Source organism: Dipodomys merriami, unplaced genomic scaffold (assembly GCF_024711535.1).
Source record: "Dipodomys merriami isolate MVZ:Mamm:240054 unplaced genomic scaffold, mDipMer1.0.p SCAF_280, whole genome shotgun sequence".
Classification (NCBI taxonomy): Eukaryota; Metazoa; Chordata; class Mammalia; order Rodentia; family Heteromyidae; genus Dipodomys; species Dipodomys merriami.
This window is the reverse complement of record NW_027204271.1, coordinates 440877-463831: the sequence shown is the minus strand read 5'-3', so window position 1 is coordinate 463831 and position 22955 is coordinate 440877. Positions and strand designations below refer to the sequence as shown.

Sequence of the window (22955 nt, the reverse complement as noted above, 5' to 3'; positions counted from 1 at the left end):
TGACTCTCTAATCAGTCACAACATCATCAATTTAGGGAGTATTTTCCAAGAGCATACTGAGAAAAAGAGGGCTCATCACAATTAGTGTTCAGGTTGAAGTAACGACAATCACATAATGTTTCATATAAGTTTTCAATTATTTTGGAGCATTAAAGTGTGAAAAAGCAAAGTAAATATTTTGCATGTATCTCAATTAAGTGGGATGAATTATATTGGTCTCTCTTTAACTTGGAAGTTATAGGTTTTGTTTTTTTTTATACTCTACGTTGGGACAATGATCTGCTTTCAGTTATTTTCTTCTCTTCCCCTTCTTTTGCCCTTCCACTTAAAGAGACATACTTGAGCTTGCATTTCTAAATCCTTCAAAATTATCCATACTTCTGTCAGCCTCCTATATCTTTCTCAAGGGAATATCTTCTTACTAAGATTTTTTTATCCCATATGATATTGGATATCTTCCTGCCTAATTCAGTGCAATATACACATTAGACTCATCCATATATCTCAACACTTGTACCACCATAAAATCCTATCCTACTTAGAAATCATGATTTTAGTATGTCTGGGGAGGTGACATATGTCATTTTTGAATGACCATAATTGATACTTACATGCAAGCATGTTTTAAACCAATATGCCTCTCAGTAGATGAATGAATTGGCATGTCCATTGTGGTGCTGTGGTCTGTGGCGGGGACGAGGAAGAAAAATGGTTGGCTACCCTCAGTTATTAATCCTGGGTCCCAGGGCTGGCCAGATGGAGAGTTTCCCTGCATAGGCTAAGCATTTTTATAGGAATTCCTTTATTGTCTATTTTTTATCTATACACTCTTGCCCAGTGCTTTCCTTTTTATATTTAGGGCAAATTTCTGATCCTCTCTTGTTAACATCAGTAGCCTTTTTACAGTTCTTCTTTATATGTCCCATTTGACCACATCCAAAACATTTTAGATTAGATGGTTTGTAAAGCATTCCAGGTAGTGGGCATAGTTTCAGCAAACAACTGCAAACGCCGGGATTCGGATGTAATGTCTTTACATGCCCTTAAATATGTATTTACATCCCCAGATTCTTTAATAGGCAATAGGGCTCGTTTACAGTCCTCATTAGCATTCTCATAAGCCAACATGCCTAGTAGTTGTTGCAGTGCAGCCTCTCCCACAACCGTATGTTCCAAGGTCAGTGTCAGTCGTGATAAAAATTCAACATAGGGTTTATTAGGTTTTTGAATTACTTTAGTCCAGGAGCTAAAATGCGCTCCTACCATCCGAACCTCCCCCCATGCCTCAATACCTATGTCTCATAACTGATCATGGATCTCTTCAGGAGAGTTCACTTGCATATGAGCATCTGCATATGTTTCTGTTCCACTCAACATAGGACAGGTTATGATCTGCAGGCGTGGATTATTGCTCTGTGCATTTTGTCTAATCCTTTCTGTATATAAGTCAGTAAACTACATTTGCCATTGTAGGTATTCTGGTTCCTTAAGCAAGGCTCTACAAATCATCTTCCAATCCTCGGGAGCAAAATTATCATGCAAGCCCATTAAGTAACTCCTTAATATAATGAGACTAAGGACCATAAGTCACTGATTGTTAAGTTTACCAATATCATCAACAGCAACACCCTCATATCTGGTTGGTTGAGCTATACCATTCATAGGAGGTGGTCAAATTACAGGATAAGAAAAAAAAGGCATTTCTTCATCAAACTCACTGAGCCTTCTGTTTTGTGAAGGAGTGATGCGGTAAAAATTGCTTCCGCAAGCTGAGGAGAGGAAGGCTGTTTTACTTTCACCTTCTCAGATTATCCTTTCATTCTGCTAATTTCTAACTCCATATGTAGTAATCTTGATAAAATCAATTCCATTTGCTCAGACATTCTATTTACGCTTTCAGTTTGTTCATTTTCAACTTTCTTTACCTCTTGTTTTTTCTCCTAATTGTGATGCAGCCTTATCTATTGCGTCCTTAACCTCCGAGTCCAATAGTAAACCTACAATAGAAGGCGCTGCCTCTTTCTTTAAGTCTGCTATTAATCTTTTCTCATTTAAAGCTTTAAAAAGGTTATGTAAAATAGCCCAAATGGACCAAAATCAAACAGGAATCCTTTCCCCTTCTCGAACATCTCTTTCTACAATACTTTCCTCATTTCCAATTATCAACATCTAATGCCCCATCAACGGGGAACCAAGGATTCCATTCCCTAACTACATTAATACACATTTCTATGTCAAAAGAAGAAATAGTTACACCATAAGCAGCAAGTAAATATTTTAGCATATGTAAGTACGGAGTAGACTTAACTTGTTCCATCACCCTGTAATTAAAAGTACTTACCTGAATATCCCTTCCTGTATTCAACACTGCAGGGTCCCTGTTCGTGTGCCAGTTGTCAACGTCTCAGGCATTGGGGTCCCTGGGTAAGTGTTGCAAAATCACCAGGACACAGGGGTTGCAGAGTGCAAACAGCAATTGCCACTGCATGCTGTGCTTTATTGTTAGTGGGTATTTAAAGACAAGCAAGTATTATCTTTGCCAAGATTTATTCAGGAGACATTCACACAAAGAATTTCAACAGATACAATTTTGCTTAAACTATGATATAAATCTTTGTATATTTTTATCTAAACTATTTTAGAGCAAGCTCAAACCATTTCCCCGTACTCTGGAAAATGCTTGACTAGCTGTTCATCTATGCGTAAGTAAGCAGAAGAGCTACTTCCTCAGCTTTGAGACATGATAGCTTTGAGATAGGGAGAGAGAACATGTTCCCTCTCTAGGCTGGTATGCCAAGAGCTTTCCACATACACAAACACAGTCCTCAGATAATCCTGAGGCCGGAGCCAGCATCATTCTGCCCCTCCAACACAGACCCTGAGTCTTCACAGAGATTGTTTACCAAGTCTTCTATTACTTTAAGCAAAAACAAAGCAAAGCAAAGCAAACAAAATAGACATTATTGTTAATTAAGCTGCTATTAAAGATTCTAGGCACAATTATACTGTTAAATGATGTTAGGAAATATGTTTTGTAGATACTGATCTCATATGTGTCACAAAAATATTCATGGATTCATAACTAGAAACTCTGAAGTGTAAGGTATATTAATTAGGTGAGTTTCATTAGGTAGCCAATGAAGAGAACACCACAGGGTTTTCAGTCAGGTAAAGAAGTTTATTTACTGAACTGCTGCCCATCCCATACATGGTCGAAATGCATGTAAAACAAAATGGGGCGATCTAACCTCTGGCAAGGATGATTCTATGTGAAGGACCAGATGAGGTGTGGCTGTTTGGGGGAAACTCTGGCCACACTGGATCTGGATGTGACTTCATGTTCTGGGACTCACCTCTGGCCAGATGGAAAGTGGGACCAGAGGCTGACCAGGTTGTGACTTAACAGGATGGGGAGGTGGCTGCCTCCAGGTGTGCCAGATACTAGGCAACACATAAAGGGTTGAAACTTAGCCAAGAATTGGCTGCATAGGGTCTGCATGACCTGGGGCAGACCTAACAACAAATACAGGTAGTACTTCTGACATATGACTCCTGACTCCAAACAATTCATTCTCAGTCATGTTCTTCCTTCCTTTCTTTCTTTCTCTTTCTTTCTTTCTTTCTTTCTTTCTTTCTTTCTTTCTTTCTTTCTTTCTTTCTTTCTTTCTTTCTTTCTTTCTTTCTTTCTCTCTCTCTTTCTTTCTCTCTTTCTTTCTCTCTTTCTTTCTCTCTTTCTTTCTCTCTTTCTTTCTCTCTTTCTTTCTCTCTTTCTTTCTTTCTTTCTTTCTTTCTTTCTTTCTTTCTTTCTTTCTTTCTTTCTTTCTTTCTTTCTTTCTTCCTTCCTTCCTTCCTTCCTTTCTTCCTTCCTTCCTTCCTGCCTTCCTGCCTTTCTTTTCTCCCTCCCCTCTCTCTTTTTTGTTTTATTGGTTGGTCGTAGGGTTTGATCTCTGGGCTTGGGCAATGTCCCTCAGCTCTTGAGCTCAAGTCGAGTGCTCTACCGCTTGAGCCACAGCGCCACTTCTGGTTTTTGAGTGGTTTTTTGAAGATAAGGGTTTCACGGACTTTCCTGCCCAGGCTGGCTTTGAACTGCAATCTTCAGATCTCAGCGTACTGAGTAGCTAGGATTACAGGTGTGATCCACCAGCGCCCAGCTCTTTCTCTCTCTATCTCTCCTCTCTTTCACTCACCCTCCCTCTCTCCCCTACCTCAACGTTCTCAACTCTCAAATAATGAACACTTGCTGAGTTGAACTCACAGGCTGGGAGAGAAGCTCAATTGGCATATGTGAAATTTATTTAATGTTTCCTTCTACTTCTACCACAGGTCACTGGAATTAAATAATGAACACTCAGCAGCATGGCTTCTCAAGCCGTTTGGAGGAGGAAAGCAAGCATGCTCACTTCATTCTGTGAGGTTCACCCTGGGAAGGTGGGGCAGACTCCTCCCTCCTCTTGCTAAATCTCAGCCCAGATTCTGCATCCATAGAGGTGACTGCCTCCAAGAGTCCCAGTTACTCAAGTGAAACAGTTACAAGGCAGAGACTTAGCTTCTTGTGGTGCTGAGATTAATGGCAGCATGATTCAACATGACCCACTAGTTTTTTGAGATTGGGACTCCTTAAATTTTTGATTAGGCTATGTTCAAATTGTGATCTATTTATTTCTGATTGCTAACCATGATTATAGATGTGAACCAGCACATCAGACCATTCAAAGTTCTTTATGCCACATGGAAGACATGAAGTTTATTTTACCAAATGACATACAACTAGACAGACAGCAAAAGTAAGTCCTTAATTCTGGTCAAGATGTGTTGTTAATGTGAAACAAAATTACTTAGCAAAATATCTGACTACTGCGATTATACTTTCAAACTTACCCTACACTTTAATATCAAATCACTTATATTTAGCCAATGATTCCCTCAAATTACCTGTAATCATTTATGTCTGGCCTATCTTCTAGAAGTAGGGAGAACATGAGCTCACACAATTAACTAAAGTGGTAGAATTTGAGAGGATCACAGTTCTGAATAGGTCTAGGAAGGAAAGTATCAGCCATATAAACCTACTAGGTAGGGATATTGGAATGCAATCCTGATCCCTGCTTTTTGGGCTGGGTGCAAAAATTGCTACTCTATGCGTAAAGTAACTTAAACTAGAAAGGAGTGGTGGAGTGACTCCAGTGGTGGAATACTTATCTAGCAAACAACATCAAAACTCAAATCAACTTCCTAAAGATAAAATAAGACAAGGAAAGAAAGAACAACTCATACTGAGCTTGTGTTCATTGTAAAGATTTACACTAAATCATTGTAGTTATAAATGCCATCATTTATTTCTAGGAGCACACACATTTTGTGTGAAGACTAAATGAAAAATTAACACCATATATATAAAGCTTTGGTAGAACACAGGTCTAGCTTACAATGGTGAACACTTAAGTTTGCATGTGCAGTGGTGTTGCAGGGTTGTTAAGGTTTATGGAAGTCCATCTTTTTGATGGACTTGACATGATGAAATTACCTAAACATACATAACCATACAGTTCACTGGACAGATACAGCTGATATATATATATATATATATATATATATATATATATATATATATATATATATATATTGCACACACATGTATGCATTTATATATTAAGTGACAGGTAAATAAAAATTAAAAAAATATAATGAATAAATTTAGTGAACAGATAACTTTTCCAAAGTATTACTTTACCTGAACCAGTTCATTTCATAAAGTCTACAATGCTATATCACACTTTCATGGCTGCTGATCCCCTTCAGATTTTTTATGAAATTGTTTTTTCTTTGTTTTACAAGTGAAAAGCCTGCCAATAAATATACTTTCATGACATTCCTTTCTTTAGAAAATATAAAGCACCTTGTGTGATCTGGCTCTTTATGTATCATCAATATAACTTTTTTATAATTTCAAGTACATATTGTCTAAGATCTCACTCATTCTCTTCCAATAGTACCTATGGGAAGGAGAAAATGAAGGATTATTCTGTTACTTTGGCAGTTTCTGTTATTAATAACTGCAATAAATATGAAAATGAAACTCTGAAATTACTTAGAGAGGTAGCTTGAAAGTTAAATTTCTACACACTTATGTTACTCCCTCAACTAAAACACAGAACTTAAAATAAGTAACATTTTTAGCTGGGTGCCAGTGGCTCATGCCTGGAATCCTAGCTACTCAGCAGGTGAGATCTGAGGATAGTAATTCAAAGCTAGCCCTGGCAGGAAATCCATGACACTCTTACTTCAAATTAACCACCAGAAAACCAGAAGTAGCACTGTAGCTCAAGTGGTAACATGCTAGCCTTGATCTGAAGAGCCAGGGACAGCGCCCAGACCCAGAATTCAAGCCCCTTGACCAAGAAAATTAAAAAGGTAAAAAGGGGGAAAAATAATATTTTAACGCTAATGTGCATATATACACAAAATTTGTCTAGAAATAAAACTATAACAGCCCCTGGACTGGCAAAAAAAGAGATTAAAGTGAAATTGCCTTCAATAATTCATTTAGACAATCTAAACTGAGGGCAGGCTACTGGAACTCACATCACTAATTGAAGAGGTAGAATTTGAGAGGATCACAGATCAGAATCAGTGTGCAAGGAAAGTAATAAGAGTCTCATATCATCCTAAAGGTTCGCATGTTGGAATGCATTTGTGATCTCCGCTACTTGGCAGACAGAGGTGAGGAACTTAGCCTGTGTTCAGCCCTCAGCAAAATGGATAACCTATGAACAAAGTAAATAAATCAAAAAAGGATTATTCTAATGGTAGAATACTTGTTCAGCAAACAAAATATTTAAATTCATACTCATTTCCTAAAAGAGGAAAGAAAAGGGAAGAAAGAAAGAAAGAAAGAAAGAAAGAAAGAAAGAAAGAAAGAAAGAAAGAAAGAAAGAAAGAAAGAAAGAAAGAAAGAAAGAAAGAAAAGAAAAGAAAAGAAAAGAAAGATAGAGAGGAAGAAAGAAAGGGAGGAAGAAAGAAAGGGAGGAAGAATGAAAGGGAAAAGGAGAGGTATAAAGAAAAACCTCATCATGCGTTAGATGTTAACAATGACCCTAAATCATTTTAGCTATAAATGCCTTCATTTATTTCTGTGCAGAGACATTTTGTATCAAGCCTGAAAAAAACCATAGCATACCGCATACAAAACTTGGGTTAAATACAGGTCTGCCCTACACTGTTGGACCAATAGGAATGTATGTCTAGTGCTGTTGCAGGTATGTTAAGGTGTGTGGGAGTTTATCATCCTGATGATCTTGCAATGATGAAATTGACTAACTACACAATTACCTTGACAGATCCCTGCTGAGACCTATATTATGTCACAGGTTAAAAAGGAACAATATATACAATGAAATATATTGAACAACCAGGCATTGTGTCCAAAATTATTTTTACCTGATTAAGTGTATTTTTATATTCTATATCACATGTACAAGTTTCTCATTCCCTTCTGTCTCATTATGTTGTCTTTCCTTGGTTTTGTTTTGTTTTCAGAACCGTGGTATAGGAGGGCATTTCTTATATTTTTGTCTTCTAGTCTTCATAATGTCTTCAGTTAAATATGCTTAAGTTCCTTTCATTAGAAAATTTAAACCACATTGGGTAGGGTCTTTTTCATGATTTTGTTATGATCTCAAATACGTTTTTATTTCTGGCATTCTACCTCTATAATCTCACTTCAATCTTTTCCAAAGGGCACTTTAGTGGAAGTAGGAAATTCAAAGGGGATTCTGGTAGAGAATTTCTGTTACTAAAAACTCTGGTACATAGTAAAGTAAATAAGTTCAAAATTATTCATTAGAGAGATGATTTGAAAGTCATCTTTTTACATCTTAATACTATTTCCTCAACCAAACCAGAGGATTTAAAATAACTTATATTTATAAGTTAATGGACACAAATGTGGATGAAAATTCTAGAAATAAAATGATCACTCATGAAACCTTACTGATACTACAAGGAATGCTTTCCAGTTAGAGGAATCATCTTCACACATTTTCACACAATGTGAATCTGCCTGTTAACAGAACCCCAAAATAGACTAAGGCATCTAATAGCTATCTAATTTTTGTTGTCTTTTGTCAATACTGCTTTCTTACCATATTGACTAGTATGAATTCTGTGACCATTATAAAATCACATTTGTAATAAAAGTTCCTAAGTAGGAACTTCAAGGATGAGGTGGTGTGGGGTTTCTGGTGAAGCCCTGTCTGGTTCAAGGGAGGAGTTGGTATTGGCACAGCCTCTGTGGTAAAGCAGGGCGGGGCTTTGAGGGTGAAAGCCAGTCTGTGTAAGGCTTTGAGACAGCAGGGAGGGGACAGGAAAGACTAGACTTGTTAGGAGCAGGGTCTCTTGTGGAGTAGGTGGGACTTTAGGATGGGTTTCCAGTGGAAGAAGGCAAGGTCACTGGGGAAGAGGCTGTTTGGGGCAGAGCTTTGAAAAGGAAGAACAAGGCTACAGAGGAGGAGGTTACTTAGAGGAGGGGTTGTGGTGTAGCACTGTGAGCCCTGGTGGGATATGTAGGGTGAGGTTTCCCGTAAGGCAGGGAAGATAATGAAGGCAAGAGGCTGACAAAAGGTGGGGATTCTGTTGCAGGAATGCAGAGCTATGAGGGAGAGGCTTTTCAAGGTCTGTGAGCGGGCAGAGTGGTGCTAGAAAGAAGTGGACTAGTAAGGGGCGGGCCTTTGGGAAGTGTGTTAGGGTGGAGGTGGGGTTTCTGGCAGAGCAGGATGTAGTAACAATGTATGGAGGAATTTTTCAGGACCAGAGCTTGGTGAGAGCAGAGATAAGATCCAGTGGACTAGACTAGTTAGGACAGGGTTTCTGGTGTAGCCAGTTACCACTTCGAAAAGAGCAGTAAGTTTGGGTGGGGATTTCAGTGTTGCAACGCAGGACATTAGACTTGGACAGGGTTTCCAGTGGGGCAAGGCAACCTTCAAAAAGGGATTATGAAGGGACAGGTATTTACAGTTGAACCTGGCAAGGCTTCCAGAGGGAGGCCAACAGATGCAGTAGTTTGCAGTGGAGCAATGTGGGTGTCGAGAGATGGGATAGTGTGGTGGGGGTTTTCTAGAGCAGGTCAGGGCTTGGAGCCATGGGGTTAATTGGAAGAGGGACTTTGAGAAGGAGTGAAAGGTCTACAAAGGTGTAGAGTAATTATGGGCATGGTTGAGTAGGGTGTGGCTCTGTGGGTGGAGCCAATAAGGGGAGGATTCATCACGGGAACAATTAAGCCATTGAGAGAGTAGATATGGGAGGTAGAGAGGCCAATGGTGGAGCAGGGCTGGCTTTCCAAGCAGGAGATGGGCTGTGTGAGAAGCTTCTGGTCAACTAAGGCGGGGCTACAAGGGCAGTTATAGAGAAGTGGAGGGTTTTTGGTGTAGCATGAAGGGAATTGTGGGAAGAGGTAGGTTCATGGCTGGGCTTGAAAAGTTCGGCTACTTAGACTAGTTATGGATCGAGTTTCTGATGAAACCAGGAGGGTTCGAGGGAGAAGTTTGGTTGGGAGTGGGGTATGAAATGGACGGGAGGATCTTGGAAGTAATAGAATATGGGAGCAATGGGACTCTGAGGGAATAGAGTAGTTAGGGACAGGGTATCTGGTGGATGAAGTTAGGATTAGAGGGAGGAGCCCAATGTAGGCGGAGTTCTTGTTACAGCAAGGTGGATCTTAGGAGGAGATATGGATGTGGCTTGGTTTCTGGTGGTGCAGAGCACGGATTCCAGGAAAGGGTGGAGTGGAAGAAGGATTTCCCTGTAGCAGAGGAGGACTTTCAGGAAGGATTCTGGTTGCAGTCAGGCCTTTGAAAGTTTATAGAAGGACTACCAGGGGGTAGGTTAGTTAAGGTTTGGCTTTTTAAGGACCAGGCTGACTGGAATTAGGTTTCCAGTGGATCCAGTCAAGTTTTATGGGAAGGGGAGATAGGAAAGGGACAAGACTTAGTGAAGAGTGGGGCTACAGAAAAATAAACAATTACTCTAATAGGAACACCATTTTCAGTCAGTGTAGAATTATATTACTTTTATGTATGCGAGAGATATTGGAGAAAGTAAGCAAGTAATAATTCCTTCCTATTGAATTTTTTTTAAATTCCTGTTGAGTGAAAATAAAACCACAGGTCACATCAGGCTCAGAGGCCCACAGTAGACTAAGAATATGAAGCACTGGACTTTATTCCCCAGCACAACCTTTAAGGACTACAAAAAAAATTAAAATATCTCACTTGGTCATAATGGACACTCTATTATCTTAAAATTGTGAATGAATAGAACTTTTACTCTGACCGTTTTAGAAATCCTAAAACTAAGTAAGTGATAATGTTTTAACTTTATATAATATGGGAAGTATATTAAAATAATTAGGAAAATATAAAATTGTACACAGAATATTTGTTGCCCAGCATCAATTTTAATCTAAAAGAATTTAAAACCAGAAAATTGCCATATAGTGAGATTGCAGCATGGTTTCTTTTCATTCATCAAAATGATGACTTAAGGAATGTGTCTTCATCATTGGATGCATCGATATTAAAACATATTTAAAAATGTGAAGCACTATACAGACCCTGAAGAAACTCAGAGGGATCTGTGCAATGAGGTTGGAATAAAATTAATGAATAGTTACAGTAAGAATTGATCTTCACTAGGCACATAAATATTTTCCAGAAGAAAAGACTACATTGAAAAATAAACAAAACAGTGAAAAGGAAGCAGGCAGGCAGACCTTGAAATACACATTATCCATTGAAGAATATCTATTGAAGCATGATTGCAATAATCTTTTACCTAAGTTACAGTACTGATCTATGTTCTTCCCTAATGCCAAATAACAAAGCCATGAAAATGCAGTAATAATTTTCAAGACATTAGACTTTACAGAAGGAATTCAATGAATGTATTTCTAGAAAGTAAAGATAGATGTCTGAGATAAACAGTAAAGCAAATATCCCCAATTCTTAGCCCTTCGAGGTCAGAGGGGTACAAGCCGAAGCACAAGGAGAATGGACAGAAGTACAGTAATGCATACCAGTAGTTCCCAAGATGCAATGATGAATATAAGAGGGGAGAAAATCAACATGACCATCACAGGACTTAGCACTGGAGAATAGAGAAAAGAACAGTGAAAATCCATGGAGAATCACAAAGAATGACCTTGCATATTTGACAGAAGTGTGCATTGCATGGCATTGAGGTCTAAAATATGTGTAGGTATTATAGGAAACTATTTGTGCTCATATGGTGCCTCAAGTAGTGATAAACTTATGATTTACAGGACACTGAGTAATAATAAAGGTCCTGCTTCAGTAGTGTAGAGTTAAACCTTGATAAATTCTGTTTTTAAATACCTAACACCCTATCAAACCAAGACAAGAAGATTCAAATTATATATAAGTGACTTGACTGCAACAATAGAGTTCAAAAAATCAAATCACATAATATGGATGCAAAAGGATTACATTATTAAGGTAATCTTTAAACAACACACAATTTTATGTGAATAGTCCTGATTATAAATGATTTGTTTTCCATACAGATTTTGGATGCACAAAAACAAAACAAAACAAAACGAAGAAATGACACTTGTCAATAGAGCTAGATGCCAGTATCTCATCTCATGAGGCTGAGATTGTAAGACCATGGTTCACAGATGGATGGGGTAGCAATCCACGAGACATTTATGTTCAATTGTTCAATCAAACACATAGTGAAACCTTGGTTAAAATAGTACAGATTCAGTCAGTCATGAGTGAAAAAAAACAAGCAAGATTTGAGGCTCTGAGTCAGTTTCATTACTGCACACACGCGTGCACACACACACACACACACACACACACACACACACACAGCGAATATTAAGAGTGTAAAAAATGAACCTATCTGCCAGGACTATCCTAAGCATATATTAATTAATAAAAATGAGGGAAACCATAGAGCCTATGTTTCTTTGAGTCTGGCTTCCTTCACACAATGATTTTTTTTTTCCAAGTCTTTCCATTTTCTTAAGAAAGGGGCTATGTCATTCTTTCTCACAGAAGCATGAAATTCCATTGTGTATATATTCCACATTTTCCTGATCCATTCATCTACTGAGGGGCATTTGGACTGGTTCCATGTCTTAGATATGGTAATAATGGTGCCAAAAACATACTTGTGCTGGTAGTTTTAGTTTTTTATTTTTTGGAGTCCGGTCGTCTGTCTTGAACTATGGACATGGACGCTGTCCTTCAGCTCTTCAGCTCAAGTTTAGCACTCTACCACTTGAGCCACAGCGCCACTTCCAGGTTTTTTTCTTTTTGCTTATGTGGTATTGAAGAATTGAACCCAGGGACTCTTGCATGCAAACACTAACACTGAGCCACCTTCCCAGCCTGAGAGAAGATATTTTAACTTATTTTCTACATGTAAATTAATATTAAGCAAAGCTAATTAAAATAATTACTTATTTACTCTTCAGAGGATGAGTATATTACACTTGGATATCTTTGAGGAAAAGACTTTAGACTCATTACAACTGATGCCTTGCATTGAAATTACAGGCTAAACTTTCTTCTTCATTAAACAAAAGCTTCAGTTCTTTCGTATTAGAATTATAAAATCATAATACCTGAATGTTGATTTGTTTTCCTTTGCTATTTTCAATTCTATTTTTCATCCATTAGCTATCTAGAGATAATTTCGACAAATGCCCATGAATGGGATTGCTGGCTCTAGAGCTATGTACATTTGACCATACAAAATGACGCTAATTGAAATGGACTCCAAGACATGGAAACAACAATTACTTTTTTTTTCAGATATCAACCTTGATGTCGGTAAAGAAGTGTAACTAGATGTTATTTTATTTCATTTGTTTTTGATTTATCTCTGGACATCTCTGTCTTGATTCTGGTACCTTCCATCTTGTATATACATTATCTGATTTGGAGAAGGAAAGGGAAATAACATAATGATGAAAGAAGTGACCCATTGCAACAATGATATTCACAAGATAATATACCGGCAATGAACTTTACAACTTTGGGGTGGGGGGTATGGTTGAGGGTGGGAAAGGATAGGAGAACAACAATGGAGTGGGTAACAATACTCATCAAGGAATGTACCTTACTCATGTAACTGTAACCACTCTGTACAGTACCTTTAAATAAAATAAAATTTAAAAAAGTGACCCTACCCTAGAAAAAAATATCCCTTTCAAAATAACCTATCTGTAATAGTACTTGTGAGGGATTCTAGAGTCAAACTGTTATACCTGGAAAGGGATATATTGGGAAGCCATCTCAAACAGCAATCAAAAGGCTGAGAGCTGTGCTGTGGAAAGGTCAAACAGTTAAGGGAAGACAGGGGTATGGGTTATTACCTCAAAAGTATTTAAGTTAGAGCTGTTGGACACTAAAAGTTTAAGACTTTGGAAACAAGATGGATGTCTGTGCTATGGTTGTAATGATTATTGCTCCATTCTGCTAATTAAAAATAAGGGATTCAATTATCACTATGTATACAAACAATACCTCAGTTAATAGTTGTAACCACAAACTAGATTGATGCCTCAGTTTGTGGACATACCTGTAGCCACTCATTACCCCACCCCTATAGTAGAATGAATATAAAGCATTTTAAACAGGATTTGGGGATCCAGAAGCTGGCAATGAGGCTTTGGGTCCTCTGGTGTCTTCTTTCCTATTACTTCCTGTGATTTCTCAGTTCTTTGGCCAGGTATCCCATCATCTTTGCTGTTTCATGGTTGTGGTGAATGACAGTACTGATATTCGGAACACCTCAAAACAAACTATGGAAAACACTTCCTCAGAGAAGATTCACAAATGTATAGGAGCACCTGGAAAGAAACCAAACATCAGCAGTCATTCTGTGATCCTCTAACAAGAAAGTGTAATTCAGGTGTATCTTTGCTTCGGATATATATAAGAGATGGACAATTGTCCCTTTTGTACATTTGGTATTTGGTATTGCATAAATTTTCAGAAACACATATACATTGTGAAATAATGTTATTTATTTCATAGGTCACAAACCTTGTCACTGGAGTGATGACCCAAATGTCTTATCTCAGTTGCCTGATTCAGACTTAGATGAGTTTGAATTGCATAATTGTGAACATTTTTCCATGAAACTTTACAACACAGAATGAAGTTTGAAGGTCAGGTCACTCCATACCTCTAAAGATTTTACATATATTACAGTAATACACACCTAAACTGCTCAGCACTCACAGCACATTGGTGTGTTATAATTGTCTTCAGATCAGAAATATTCTAGAGTTTAAAGTAGAATGACGGGCTGTACATTTTCAACGGAAGAGTGATGATCACCCCCTGCAATTATTCTTAGTGGAAAATCCTTCCTATACATTTTACTGACTTATCTTCTACTCTGTGCTTTACCATTATCAGGGAGGGTCACACTGTATAGAGCTACAATACTGCAGCAACCTTAGCTGTCTTTGAATTTTACCTCTAATCTTAATACCAAGGTCAACTTCGCAACTCTAATCACATCATTAGTGGACACCTGAACTTTCCAAGCTTGGTTAAAAATTCAGCTATCATTGCTCATTGCCAGTGTTAAAGATCTCACTCTATTAGATTTATTGTGTTTCTTCTTGTATTTCCAACACTGCCTTAGATGTTGGTTTTTGATATAGAGCTTTTAGTTTGCATTTGATTTATGGAAGTGTTAGTAATGTCAGTTGAACTGCATATATTATAATGTAAGAAATTTGATGTTTTGACATATGAATTTAATTTTCGCAATTGAGGAAGTCAATGCACATCACTAACAAAAGTTTCTTTATATGTACTGGTATTGCTTTATTGTGAACTTCCTAAAAGCCAGTCATAGGAGCACATGTCCTAATCCCATCACTTCTGTCACTGAGACAAGGCTTGAAATGTCCAGACGACTTGGCACTTCATAGTGAGAAAGTTTCTACAATGAAGGGTGAGAGAATAGAAAAAAGAGCAAATGAATCTTCCAACTGTTTTGTTACATGTTCTTTACACTTAGCCATTAAGACACCATAATAGTATTTTTATAACTTCTTACCTACTTTTTTCCTGTTCTGAGATGTTTTATTTATGGATCTCTAAGAAATCATATAAGAATCATAAAATAAATCTATAAATCATATAAGAAATCTTAAAAAAATAGTTTGTTATGGATTTATAACCTAAAAGGAATAATTGCAGGAAAGTATTAAGCACATAAAATGTAATGCACACCTAAAATTGTCTCTTTATTTAAAACTTCAGCAGTTGTAGTTTATTTATTCTAATAACAAAGATTATAATCTAAGTTACAATAGTATTCCAAATGGAACACAGAATTAGAAAAATGAAGGGGAGCACTAAAGAATGCTACTGCTACTACTAATAGTGTAAGAATATAATTTAGACAAAACTCCTTCAGACTAAAAGCCACAGGACAGCCCCAACATTACTTTGTTTCATATGAAGACAAGACCTTTTTTTGTAAAGATAAGTTTTCACAGATATTAACATCAGTTGGGTATATATTTCTTAAGGCTTTCAGGAAGGATGCTCTGACAATGCTGATGGAAGCTGACTTCTTTTGGACCTACTACACAATGTGCAGACCCCATTCCAAGCACTGCACCTGCATTAGGGTCATTTTCATGCTCAAGATAGTTCTTCCAGTTAGGAAATGAATTAAGTATTTTATTAAAAAAAGAAGTAGACAACAAGGCCAAACAAATTTCCCAAGTACCCAATACGGATAAGCTGTAGAACCATAATTCAAATCCAGGTTTCCACCAGGCATATCTGAGGATATTCTGTAAGTTTCACATTCATTACCTTTCAAGATGTATGGAGCAGATGAACCCACATTATCTTCCTAATTATGGTTAAAATGGCAATAACATTGCTACAGAATGTACATAGTTTTAAATTAAAAGGGTGTGGGTAATGACATTGTAGGTGATCTTTATACCAAATAAAGACTGAACCAAAAAGAAAAGTAAGGGGCTGGGAAGGTGGCTCAGTGATAGAGCGCTTGCCTTGAGTGCATGAGGTCCTGGGATCAATTCCTCGGTACCACATAAGCAAAAAGAAAAAAGTTGAAAGTTGTACTGTGGCTCAAGTGGTAGAGCACTATCCTGGAGCTGAAGAGCTGAGGGACAGCACCCATGCCCAGAGTTCAGGCCCCACGACCGGACCCCCCCCCCCCGAAAAAAAATTAAAGAACCTAGGCCGCAAATTTTAGTCATAGTACTAGCACTCATATACCATATATACATATATATACATACATATATATATATATATATATATATACACATATATATGCTTCCTAAAATATACAGTGAGTTAATTTTTTGAAACCTGGTCATAGATTAAATATGAGGTGTGAAAAAGTATGTAAGTCTGAAATGACTCCAAGGTATTTTGAGAAGACAGCTGGAAGAGTTATCACTTAATCAAATAGTAATTGGGGATTGGTTTGTAGATAGAGATCAAAGCTCACTTTGGGATATTTTGAGTTTGTTAAAATCAGTAGTTAGGAGTTGTCAGTAGACAGGATGCTATTAAGGACTTGAATTAAAGTAAACAGAGATGGAGAAAAAATGCAGAAATAATACTGTACTCAGTGGTAAAAAATATGAGAAGGAATATTACAGAGCTAAGCCCCGGGATACACAAATATGTAAAACATGACAAATGAAGAAAAACAGTAATAAGTATGTAATGCAGACTTATATTGGTAGGTATTTTTAATGTTTAAGGGCTATGAAGTGATTGTGTGATGACCTAAAATTTAAGAAATTCGTAAGTTCAACTATCCTTTGGGCCAACCATAGCTAATAGGTTAAGTAAAACGGGGCCACAATAGTGTGTCTTCATTTACCAAAGTGAAAGTAGGCCAATATTTGGAAAGCCACTTTTTGGACATGTGGTTGGAGTGGCAATTACTGCAGTTTGTTCAACTGTCAGTAGAAAGCAACAGGTTTAGCACAATGATAGAAATCTTTCAGGGATCTGGTAGATTTTCCCTCTGTCTTCAATTTCCCTTTTATTCTGAGAGCTAAAATATCACTATTGGAAGCCTGTCCAAATTGTGCCTTTGGCAAGTTAACAGATAGTCAGTCTATCACATGCCCAAATAAAAGAGAATTGGAACAGGTTTACATTGAGCACTCACAGTAGACAGGTCTCTGGACTTTCTCAGGAAAAGCCTTCTGCCATTGTGGGATGGATAGGGCTGGATAATATGCAAAATAGACACCATAGATTGAAAGTATTCTGCTAAGTTAACACTTGAGTTATCGGAAGTTTTAACTGCATTGTATTGACTTTAATGAATCAGTTAATCAGATTCTTCATGCCATATGATTTTACTAGACTGTAAAATTCATGCTTATCGCATTTCCTTTGTATAACGTATAGTATGTTTTGAAATTTAGTATAAAACATTTGTCTTTTCATTTATTTATTTTTAATATGTATTACTCTAGTTTTCATGAGTAGGGAAATGCCCTGGAACTTTGTAATTTGATGTCATATGTAATTTATTTTTTTTTTAATTCTTATTTATTGTCTATTGCAGCCCCCGGCTATATGTAATTTAAACTGTAGTTTTTTTCAAGTGTATCATCCTACGCTGAAGTATTTTTCTTACAAGCTTTCTAATAAATATGTAGTCTATTCAATTTTGAAAAGTACTGCTGTACCTTCCACTTATTTGTGGCATTTCTGAAATCCAAGTTCCTCTGTGTGTCAGGGTTGATACTTTTGCTTGTAACAGTTTTGTTATTGAATACATAGCATCTGACTACTTAGGGAACAAAGGATGTGAAGTTACAGTATCCCAATAAAGAACTTCCAGGACAATTCAAGGACAAATCATGTACTCTCTATGTAGGTGAATAGGAGCATAGAAAAGAAAGTCTTATACATAAAAGTGACTGGGAGTGTGTGCACATAGGTATTCACTTATTTATCTGTTGTTATAGTTTTACATATTCAATATTATTCATTATATATATATACATATATGATCACAATTTCCAAAATCCAGAGAACCACATCCATGGTCATTGCTTTCCTATGTTGCTCTTTGGGTAATAAGAATGAAACCTGGTATTGTCCTGTGGTAGAGAAATAACTCAGATTCAAACATTTTTCTTTCAATAGGTTGCCTGTTCCTACATCTAAAATGAGGAAGTCTGTTAATACATAATACATGTTATAATCTATTTAATATATTTATACAATGTATAATATATTCTATATTATAATATATATTATATATAATAACTGAGTTCATAAGGAAAAATACAACAAACATACCTAGGTCCATACTTTCCCAGCCATGATTAGGTTCAGTAGAGTTAGGTGCATTACATCTCAACAGGAAAAGTCTACTAAAGTTTTGATGACCTTGAGTTAGATAAGGAGAATTTCTGTAAAAAGAGCCTCTCTTCAATTATGAGAAAAGATAAGTTTGGAAGGATTTTTGTTTTATTTTTTTTTGTTTTTATTTAGGCCGGACAAGAAGCCTGAACTCTGGGCCTGAGCACTGTCCATCACCTCTTCAATTCAAGGCTAGTTCCCTACCACTCAAGCCATAACAGCACTTCTGGATTTTTTTTGCTTATGTGGCACTGAAGAATCGAACCCTAGGCATTGTCCCTGAGCTCAAGGCTCGTGCTCTACCACTTGAACCACAGCACCACTTCTGGCTTTTTCTGCCTGGGATTGCTTTGAATCATAATACTCAGATCTCAGCCTCCCGGGTAGCTAGGATTACAGCTGTGAGCCACCAGTGTCCAGCACTTTCCTCTCTTTTAGATGTTATTCTAAAAGCCTCCTATCCAAGGTCACTCCTAAGATAATAAATGGACCTTTGTCAATAGTTCCTTCATACTCTTATCTCCTGTTATGGCTATGGTGTGTCTTTTCCATTGTATCCTGAACATCCTTCACAGTTCTCTTCCTAATCCATGATTCTAGATATATTACTAATAATTACCTAAATTTTGTGGCTATAAACCCTAAATCACTCAACTATTAATTTAATTTAATTTTTTTTCAATATGATCGAGGTTCTGTACAAATCTGAGCTTATATTCACCTCTTGCATCTACCTCTAGGCATGAGCAGAGCCTGGGCCTAATCTGCTTTAAATGCAAGAGGTTAGCCAAAGAACAGCCTACAGTATTCCTGCCTAGGAGTCAGTACAGGTAGTTGAGTGCCTGAAAGGAGCAATGCATTCCTAACATGAGAAGGGGTGAGAGAGACAACAGCCTACAGAGCAAACTGGCAATCACAGCATTTAAAAACTTCTCCTTTGGGGAAACTGACTTCCTGCAAAGTGGCAGTGAGATAACTTTAATTTTCTTATATGAAGGAAGTTGTCATGTCTCACTACATAACTCCCTTGTAATCAAAGAGAGGGTCATTCTTTTGTTTCCACCTTAGGCCAAGTCTCAGTTTATGTCAGACTTTGCTCAGACTCTATTCCTACCAGAAGGTTCCTGATGAGGAGGAAAGTGTGATCTCTTGGCTTCTGACTGGCCCTTTGGGACCTGAGGCCAGTTTTAGTTTTCAACCTGTTCTTTCTGACAATGGGAAAGCTCATTCTCTTCATTGTGCCCTAGTATCGAATCTCTTCAGAGTAAGTCAAGGAATGACAGATTCTTTCTGAGTGAGTGAGTTTCTCCATTTCCAAAGAGGTCAATTAATATCTGATTCTGAGACCCAGGTGAAAGTCCTTTACCAGATCCTCCTAGCTGGAGTGGATGTTAGCTCAGACTCCAAGCCATCCTCATATTTCTCTAGCTCTTTCTCATGAACCAAAAAGTTACAGGAGTTTAGTTCAGAAACAAGGAGAAATGAGAGAAGTAGAAGAACCATTGGCAGGGTGAGGAATTTTGAGATTTTGGGTGAAAAAAAAGGGCTCAGAAAATCTAGGATCAGGGGGCTGGGAAGGTTGCTCAGTGGTAGAGCGCTTGCCTTGCATGCCTGAGGCCCTGGGTTCGATTCCTCAGCACCACATAAGCAAAAAGAAAAAAGCTGAAAGTGGCGCTGTGGCTCAAGTGGTAGAGCGCTAGCTTTGAGCTGAAGAGCTGAGGGACAGTGCCCAGGCCAGAGTTCAGGCCCCAGGACCGCACACCACCCCCCCCCAAAAAAAGAAAATCTAGGATCACTCACATCATTAGGGAATCACATCATAAAATTAGGGAATAAATGTAATAAATTACTACCTAAATTATTAACTCCACTACTCTACATTACAAGTGTTCTGTCAAAAGTTAGCTGTCCTAGCTCTATTTTGATCAGGAAAACAAAGTTCTACTGAGTATCTTTATCCATACCCCAGGTTGTTCTTACTCTCTACTTCTCTGTTACTTTCCTTTGCTGCATTCAATCAATGACACTTGAATGTGTTAGCATCTTCTAATCTATTTGTTATAAAGTAAAACAAATTATGGGGAAATGTATATCTATGGTACACTTTCTTCTATGGCATATTTATTTGATGTTATTAAGTATTATTTTAATAGTTTCATTGTTAATACTTGAGAAAAATATTTTACTATTAGCAGTAATTAGTTGCACATTTTTTTGATATTTTTCCACATCTGTGTATTTTTTAAGCTTCTAACATCGTCTTTTCCCCCAACTGTTGCCTTCTTAAAATTGCTTCAAATTATAAACTATATATGATGGTCCTCTATGTGTTCATTGATATATTTAAATTTTGATCTAATATGTACATATTATAGGAAATCTTCAACCTATTGTAATTGTTCTGAAAATCAATATGGATGTTCCTCATTAAAGCAAAAACACAATGCCACAAAACTTAGTGAAAGTAGGATTAGGTATATATTCAAAATATTTAGCAATGATACAGTAGAAACATTCACTTCTCATATACCAGAACATGTTTATAGCTATGAACAGCACATTTTCTTCATTCTCTCTTTCTGGTGCATCTAGGTTTATTACACAGGTTGGTTGCTATAGAATATTGCTGCCATGAACATGTATGTTCATGTTGATTTATATTCTTTCAATATGTATCCAATTGCAGTAAAGGTCATCAACATATCTGTCTTTTTGGTATTGTGTAAACTTCCATTAAGATATCCCTATGGTTTGCACTAGTTTACAATGCCACAAAACCAAATATAGTTCCTTATTTATTTACCTCTCCAGCAGTTTATTTATTTGAGTGGTGGTAGCTATTCTGGTGTGTAAGATAGGATCTCAGTGACTTTCCTCTTTATTTTCCTTCGTATTTGCTATGTGGATATGAATCTCAAAAATTTCATTTATTTATTAAACACTTACATTTGTACTTCATTCCTGATTAGTGTCTTTCTTTTTCTTTGGTATTTGATCAATTTTTAAGATTTATAACTTTTGATTTTTTCCCATTACAAATACTCATTTCAGTTAGTAAAAAGATTTTTTTTTTTCATTATAGTGGTGCACAATTAACTAAAAACAACAGATTGTACATTTATATCACTGGATGTTTTGTTTGTATTTACAGCCAGGAAATTGTTTCAATAAAGATGCTGAACTTCTTTCATTGATATATTGAAACTATAGTATCTCATATTGGCCTAAATTAATCTCAGAATTAACAGGGAGAGCCTGGGCCACCACAGTCTGGGCTAAGTAAAACCACTAACACAGTATAAACTGCATTTAAAGAGAGCAAAGGGCTTCATAAAAGATCGAAGAAAGGCATCACCTTCATGAAGCAAATGTTGAAGTTCACAAGCAGACCTTAGGAATCTGAATATCAAGAAGATCCAAGGATAAAAGTATTTAGAAGGACAACTTTAGAACTCAAAATTGGGGAGGTGGGACAAACGATAGATACCAAAACTCAGTGCTGAAGGGAAGGAGAATTTTACCTCAAACCTCAGCTGTGTCTGACTCTCTCACACAACACACACAGACACACACACACACACAGACACACACACACACACAGACACACACACACACAGACACACACACACACACACACACACACACACACACACACACACACACACACACACACACACACACACCCCTAGTGAGAGATCTTTGCCAAAGCACAGGCATTCTGGACTTAGACACCGAATACTCTGAAACTATCCATTGTGAAGGCCTTTACTGAAAGTACCCATTGTAAGTAGACATTTACTGAAAGTTAGAACTCAGGTTCCTGGAAAAACCGTGAAATGTCACAATAAATTTCTGCCCATAACTCCCCTAGCAATAGCCATCAGCGGATGACAGGAAGTACCTAAAGCTACAGATTATTTTTAATTTTTAATGTTTTTTTTACTTTTTTATTGTGAAAATACTGTACAGAGGAGCTACAGTTACATGGGCAAGATAATGTGTACATTTCTTATCAAGCATTGTAGCCTCCTCCTTTGTTTCCCTCTCCCATCCCTTCCCATTGGCCCCCGCCCCCCATCGAATCCTCCTCCCCCCTTCCCCTCACCAAAGTTGTAAAGTTCATTTTTCTCCATAAGAACTTGTACATCTCATTGTTGCAATGGGTCCAACTGTATCCTTATTTAAATGATTTGTTTTTTTCCCCTTCTCCTCCACAAATTATTGCTTATTGCTTAGCCTGCACTCGATAGCCAATAAGATTGTTATAAAATTACCCAGTTAACAGAAGGGTCGGGGATCTCAACTCTGATCCACTGCAATGGTGACAGTTGTGAGTCCAGGCTCGACCTTGCAATAAATGACTCTAATTTGGTCACATGAGAACTGGCTCCATGGTGGTCTTTGGGGATCCTTATCTAAGCACAAGGCTAGTGTACACAGAGAACCCCAGGGGCAGCTGTATCTGGAACAATGAAGCTTTTTTCCTCTTCTTTTCAGATAATCAATCATGATGTTGCAGTTGGCTCC

General features: G+C 37.4%; 2 long non-coding RNA genes across 2 annotated transcripts in view; both read right to left on the bottom strand.

Annotated features, from left to right (window-relative positions):
• Nucleotides 1-12893: 12893 nt before the first annotated feature.
• Nucleotides 12894-22955, bottom strand: part of LOC138838496 (uncharacterized) — a 50795-nt gene continuing 40733 nt past the window's right edge. Inside the window, exons 2-3 of the long non-coding RNA XR_011375630.1 lie at nucleotides 13606-13876; nucleotides 12894-12957 (exon numbers count right to left, since the gene is read on the bottom strand). This is a non-coding gene — a long non-coding RNA (uncharacterized lncRNA). The remainder of the gene's footprint in view (nucleotides 12958-13605; nucleotides 13877-22955) is intronic.
• LOC138838497 (uncharacterized) lies at nucleotides 14843-22932 on the bottom strand. The gene is made up of 2 exons (XR_011375631.1): nucleotides 22703-22932; nucleotides 14843-14985 (listed from the first exon to the last, which is right to left on the bottom strand). It is a non-coding gene; the product is annotated as an uncharacterized lncRNA (long non-coding RNA).